Genomic DNA, 7,541 nt, shown 5'->3' with positions numbered 1-7,541 from the left:
AATTTCAAAAACACTAAAAGCCGATAACTCAGCAAATTTCGATAAAGCGCCTTATTTCGATAATTATAAAATTCAAGAGCTCGATAAATTTCGTTAACTCAAAAATGTAAATATATACTTTTGGATACCTTTATACATTTTTAATTTTAACAGCTCCATATTTTTCGAATGCTATTGAAAAATTTCTATAACTCGTTACACTCTGTTAACATGATCAAATCCGAAAAGCAGTGATAACTCGATAAACTTATATAACCTTGAAATTTGGATAAATCGATATATTTTGAAAATTTCATCAACAATCGACCAATTTCAGTAGATCAATAATTATCGATAACTCCGTAAGTTGAAAGAACTCGATGCATTAGGATTGGTCGATAAATTTCGTTAATGATAATTCAATAAATATCGATAACTTGCTAAATTTCTTAAACTTGACAAATTTCCGTTTTCCAAACTTATATACAACTTTTGCCCCTTTTCAGAGATTTTTTTTAGGAAATGTTAACAGAACCATGCTATAAAAAATATTTCCTCCTGTAAGTACGAAAAAATGCATCACTTAAAACTTTTAAAGGAAATGCATTTCTTCTCCTTGCAGCAACTAGATTTGTGTGTATGTTTGCAACCCTGTTTTGTGCAAAGCGTGTCCCGCTAGTTTCTTTTTAAATTCAACAGATTTATTCTTTTACTAGTAAAGAATAGCAAAAATAATATGGTGACCCTTTCTTCCGTCAATGACCTCTTTTTTGCGACTTTCTGAAAATTCTCAACGGCAACACCGGTTTCGAGCAACCGTTGCAAAGTTGCGTTGATTTTTTAATATTTTTTATGCTGACGGCTTTTTGCGCTTATTTTGTTATGGAAGAAAATGCACAAAACCGTTTTCAAAGAAAATTTAAAAAAATACCGCCAGTTTTGCAATCGCTTAAAACTTGCACTTTATTATACTAAAATTTAAAAACTAAAATTTAAATTTAAAATTAAAAAAAAAAATTTAAAAAATTTGTGAATTTGTAATGTACTCATTTTACTCGCCTTCGGTGTAGAAAAAAATGCATAACTCAAATTATTGTAGAGTGCACCCGTAATACTATACTTAAATATTGCGCGATGCTCTACCATTGTGATATTTTTTTGAGATGGCATATTTTCAAGAAAAAATATTTATTTTCATAGAGAATTTGGATGTGTGTATGTGTGAGTTTTTTTTTAATTTTTCCTCGCTCCGTTCTCGAAATATTTGGAAAACTATAAAATCGATTTGTTTTTGTTTTTGTGCGGTAAATTTTTTAAAAATGTATTAATCAAGCTCAAATTTCATATTTATTTATTATTTATGTTTGTTCATCAACCCTAAAAATTTAAAACTAATCAAACACATGAAGTGTCAACCCCGTCCATTTTGGTATGGAACGACCCATATACATATGGACGTAAATTCAGACATGTGTCATAGTATGTAAGTATTTGTTTATGTATTCTTAGCATTTGCCGATTTATCAGAGGCGCCAGACCACACCATCTAAATCACTTAACACCAATTAATTTATGTAACAATATTATGCTGAGATTTTGTCTCATTAGAGGGGAGTGGAGTGGTGCTGGTAGTTAAAGAAACAATAAGAAACTCACATCCAAACATATGTACTTATGTAGTAGCGGACACTTTTGAAATATGCTTTGTTGATAGCAGCTCTGCGTTTTTTTCAAATATTGCTGTGTTATTTTATGTATGTATGACTTAATAAATATGTGAAAGCGCCTAAGCACAATAAATACAATAATTATCTCACAATTTACACTTGTTTCTTGCGAGTCCAATGGAAGACCTTTTACTTTATGTATAATTCCCGCAAGAATTTATTGTGTGTGGCGCAAAAAAAGCATTAAAATGTGTTTCAACAATGATATGTCTACGAGTCCATACATATGTACATACATACTAACAAACATGCGTGGCAGTGGCTGAAACTACTTATAAAAGTGTGTAAATGCTATAAGTGCGATTGCATTCGGACACGAGTATGTTTTATTGTGCTGATTAAGCTCGTTTTTCATATACAATAGTTTTTTTTTAATATTCTAGAATTTATTGCTTCACCATTTTTTTTTTAATTCACAATTCACTCAGCTCCATATTTCGGTGCTTATGCAAATTTTTATTGTATTGTTATTAGCTTTAGGGACTTTTAAGCGTTCCTTAGGGCAATTGATAAGTGAGAAGCTGTTGCTACTTGTGCGCACACTTATTAATTACTTGCCACCGTTTGTATGTTCATACATTAGGGCGGGTCAATTTTTATTTGACATCGTTCCTAGCAGATTCGGATTCTACATAAAATTCTAAGAAAAGAAGCCCTTTAGACCATAGCTCTGGAATCAATTTCGAGCCTGCGCAATTTTAAAAGAAAATATTTTTAATTAATACTAAGTTCATAATCAGATTAATATTTACTAAAGTGTTAGGAATGTTGTTTTTTGTAATAAAGAGTTGTGCTCGGGAGTTTTGTGATACGAAAAATTAATTTCTGATATCTATTTTTTATTTAAAGAACCGCAAGATGGCGCTTCAAAGCAAATCTTCTATATATTTGGGGAAGTATGTATGTATGTATGTACCATGTTGCAGCCTGAACGGATGTACAGAATCGAATAAAATTTTGCCAAAGTATTGCCATGACTCCTAGACCTATAATAGGGTAAAAAAATTGAAACTCGCCAAGGGGGGAGGGGGATGAGGGGTACCTCCCATAGTGAAAATTTTTAATCAGCTCTAACTTCGGAATTATAGTCACATGAACTCGAAATTTGAAATGCACAGAAATGCATGTAGGTGCTTATGGAAAGATATATGTATATAAATGAGTTTGTAAAAAGGGGCGTGGCACATCTCATAGGTGTGTAATCTTTTATCAGCTATAACAGCAGGCAGTATTAGTGATCTCATTGTATTGGATTTTGAAGATTTGTTATAATTGATCAAAGTTAAATTCAAATAAATTATAGATGATATGAAGTTCACCGGGTCATGTTCTAGTCTTTAATATATACTCAGTTAATATACGGATTAATATTTACTAAAGTGTTACGAACGTTATTTTTTTAATACAATAAGAAAAAAATAACTATAATTTAAAGGAGTGACAAACAATGGCTAGAGTCGTCGCATGTGTGTATTCTTTCATATACATATAAATATATGGGCTGTTCTTACCGTTATATATTTTTCATCCACTCGCTTATTCCTTACCGAAAATTTTAAATAAAAATTTAAAAAGTTTTAACCGCTGATACAGTACAGGTAGCAGTTTAAAATGGGGAACTGGGTAAACTTAATAAAGAAAACATATTCTCTGGTTAAATTAATAAGCCTGCCCGGATAACACAAAATCCTAAGCTTGATAAACATTTGGTGTTATACAAGTTTTATAAAGCTCTACTTGTATTTAGGAAAAATTAAAAATTAATTAATTAATTAATTAAAAAAATTATAAAATTTATTGATTGATTGATAGAAATAGACAGGGAGTTATGGCTATGACAATAGAAACTAGAAAAAAGATACCTCGTGTTGAAAGCAAAAAGGATCTAAAACCAAACAAAAAAATATAAATACATTGTTAATGATAAAAAAAAATTATGATTCGAAAAATAATTTTGAAATATTGCAAATTTTTTTTTTGGTTTTTTAAGTTAAGGGTTTTATTTACTTACAGTATCGAACAAAAGTATTGGCACAGTAAAATTTTCGCAATATAGGCAAAGTATTTTTTAGAAAAATTCCAAGTATGCAGTTTAATAATACATTTAATTTTAGTTTATCAAAGTGCAGGTTTGAAGTTGCTTGAAAATCTGAATATAAAATTGCAAATTAGTATGCTGATTTATTGAATTTTCCTGAGTTTTTCACAAAGTTTACACATTTGATTTTTATGTGTTTTAGTGTAGTATGAATAATGTGACCAACTATTTCATAGCACAAAGAAGTACAGGTTAGGTTAAGTAACGCCGCGAGTCGATTATGAAATTTCGAATGCGGCTAATTTCGATCCCTGAGAGCTCAGTGTTTGTTGAAAAGTGCGAGGATCAGTTGAAATTTCAAGTCTCAACGCATGAATACCAATCGCATAATGGCCTGTCAGAACCCCCATCACTAGCCCTTGAGAGGTAACATGTTTAAAAGTGCCCTATTAAAACATTTGCTGCAGCAGAGAAACATCTTTTCCTTTTTTATGTCACGAAAGGACCCGGTTCCCCTAAGCACAATAGCAAATCGTGCTGCGACAATTCTGTCTGCAATATCCGCAGGCGCCGTGTTCAACATATGTATGTTAAGCGCCAGTGTAGGTGTGGTTCCTAATGCTCCGCTAATTCCTATTTTACAAGTGTAGCCTTCTCTAGTAAGTTCCACAAGAGAAGGCCTCCCTGAAACAATATAGGCTTAAATCTGGTTTCCTAGAGCTAATGAATTAATTTGGGCGAGAGACCCCTACAGAAGTACAAGGCAACCGACACCTTTCTTACCTTACCTCAATATTAGGCTTCCACTACAGCCGCCGTTTATCGCCCACCTAGTTACCTGGTTCAGGTACCCTGAGCCAGAACAAAAATGGTGTCTAGAAATCATTCCTTAACCAAAATTTCCACATCATCTACATAGGTGATCACCCGACAGCCCACTTTATCCAGTTTCTCTAGAAGGTCTTTTACAACCGCAATCCGGAGCAGGGGAGAGAGAACACCACCATGTGGAGCGCTCCAAATGACTCTGCATTGAGTGCAGGCGCGTCCCCACTCCGCCGTGACAGTTCTATTCGCGGTAGTGAGCTGTAGATAAGCCTTATTAGGTTGGTTTCGACCCCCTGATTATGAATATTTATATCGACTGTTGCCTCTGGTGTGTCATTGTTGAAGGCCCCCTCGATATCGAAGAAGGCCCCTACTGCATAATCTTTATGCGTGAAAAGTTCCTATGACCACTTTGCCAATGTATGCCGGGCGATATTCACCAACCTCTTCTTGCAATAAGTATACTGAGCTCTGAGCTCACAAGCAATCGCGTTTCTTATGCAGACAACAAAGAGGGACTGATTGACCTAAAATACTTAGGGGAAACATGTGCGCCTTTTCCGCCCTTCGGGCTGAACTCCAAGTCTTCGGGATGTACCCGGTCCTCACGCAGTTCGCATAAATGGGATCCAACCAATCGCACGACACCTTCAGAGTCCTTCGCTGCTGTGCAGGTATGATGCCATCGGTCCGCGGCGACTTTAATGGTTTCAACGAAATTATCGCCCAGACCATGTGACGATCGTCCAGAAGATCGGAGAATTACAGGACCTGGGGGAAGATTCTGAAACCAGTTAGTGACAATTTTCGAATCACTATCGCTCTTTTAGATGCAAAAACATTTATATCATGCGTCAAAAAGTGCGATAGCGATCCGAAAATTGTCGCTAAGTAGTTACAAAATCTTCCTCCTGAAGTACAAAATATCGCAAATAAGTACATTTGACTATATTCGAAGTACAAAGTACAAGAGCGAAAAAAGAAGTACTGTACTTCCGAAAGAAGTCCGTTTGGCCACATTAAGTATGAACTATGTTTTTATAAAAAATTATCGGAAATAAATTAAAAATTTTGCGTATATGTAATGCGAAAAATTACTGCGCCAAAACTTTTGTTCGACACTGTACATATAAAAAAATACATACAGTAACTTCTCCCGTTACAATAGTAAAAAATATGTAATTTGCTTTGTAGTGCAATCTTGCGGTTCTTTCAATAAAAAATAGATATCAGAAATTAAATTTTCGTATCCGTAACACTTTATTAAATATTAATCTGCCTATTTTATCAATTCGTCGGAATATGTTTTTATGTATGTTACCGCGTAACTTTGGACTACGTTATCCGTTTTCTATAATTCTTTTTGAAAGGAAAGGTGGTTCCTCAGAGTGTAGATCCGATAATTGGGCCACGAAGAAAATAATGGTACACTTAAATTTGTATATGAGAATTGAAGTCGGTTTTGTTTTTTTGTTTAAATTTTACTCCAGTGGTCACAGCTTCTATAAAAGATTCATAGGCCATATTTTTTTGTTAGTTCAATTGTGGAACATTTGTGTGAACTGCTTCGGCTAATACTTCGGCTTTTGTTCTCTTTTTATATCGAGGCTAAGTGCATTGTTCGATGGGGTGATATCATTGCCAAACATGATAGTACTTTGTTTGCCATCAATTAACACTAACTTGACGGAGTTACAGTATTCCACATTCATGCGAGCCTCAAAAGCTTTGAATAATATTTGCGAGTATTGCTTTTAGTTTTTACCGCTCAGGTAGGTGGCAGGCCTATAGAAAATATTTCATAATCAATAATTTTTCAAATACTTTTCGTTCGACACCTATATTATAATACATACATACTTTATCTTATTAACTTAATTGAATTAAATTTTCGAAATTGGTGGCAACTCGACTCAAAAATATTTTCAGTAGTAAGCCTTCTTAAACCTTTTTCATTTGATACCCATATTGCAATATTTAATTTATCTTATCAATTTCATTTAATTCAATTTTGAAACAGGTGGCAACCTCCCTCAAAAATATTTTCGCCTGTAAGCCTTCATAACTTCTTTCTTTTGACACCCATATTGCAATATCTAATTTATGTAATTAATTTACTTATATTGAAATTTTTAAACAGGTGGCAACTCTCTATTTTTTCTGGTTTTAACCATCCGGATATTATAAAAAACAAACCGAAGAAATAAAAATATTAAAATCGGTCAAGCTATTTTCGAGTCTTAGCGAGGCTAACGAACAGCAATTCATTTTTATACCCGAGCGCACTTGTGCACAAGGGTATTATAACTTTGTTCACATAACGGTTGTTTGTAACAGGCAAAACGAATCGAGATAGATATAGACAATTGTATACATAAATGATCAGGATGAAAAGAGAAATCGATTAAGCGGTGACTGTCTGTCCGTCCGTCCGTCCGTCCGTCCGTCCGTCCGTCCGTCCGTCTGTCCGTCTGTGCACACGATAACTCGAGTAAAAATTAAGATATCGTAACGAAACTTGGTACGTGTACTTCTTTCGGGCGTAGGACGGATGGTATTGAAAATGGGCAAAATCGGACAATAACCACGCCTACCTCCCATATAACGGTAATTTTCAGAAATACGAAAACTGCGATATTTTAGTAACTACTGAAGATTATTCACTCAAAATTGATATTTACAATAACTTTTAGACGAAAAATAAGAATATTAACATTTTTTTGGAAATGGGCGTAGCCACGCCCACTTATGGTTACATGTGTATATCTTGGCAACCGCTACACCGATTTCTTCCAAACTTGGCACGGTTATTGGCCTTTGTACAGGATACCAAATGGCCGAAAATTTTAAAAATCGGACAATAACCACGCCCACATCCCATATAACGGTAATTTGGAGAAATACGAAATCTTCGATAAATCCGTAAATATTGAAGCTAATTTATTCAAAATTGATGCTTGCAACAATTC

General features: G+C 34.1%; 1 protein-coding gene across 6 annotated transcripts in view; it reads left to right on the top strand.

The window, feature by feature from the left end:
- Positions 1-7,541, top strand: part of LOC118741166 (vascular endothelial growth factor receptor 1-like) — a 135,332-nt gene that overhangs the window by 80,379 nt on the left and 47,412 nt on the right. The window lies entirely within an intron of this gene.

The sequence above is a fragment of the Rhagoletis pomonella genome, unplaced genomic scaffold, assembly GCF_013731165.1.
Source record: "Rhagoletis pomonella isolate Grant_MI unplaced genomic scaffold, Rhpom_1.0 Rhpom_scaffold_00006, whole genome shotgun sequence".
Lineage (NCBI taxonomy): Eukaryota > Metazoa > Arthropoda > Insecta > Diptera > Tephritidae > Rhagoletis > Rhagoletis pomonella.
The sequence above is the reverse complement of the archived record's forward strand: the minus strand, read 5'-3'. Positions and strand labels throughout refer to the sequence as shown.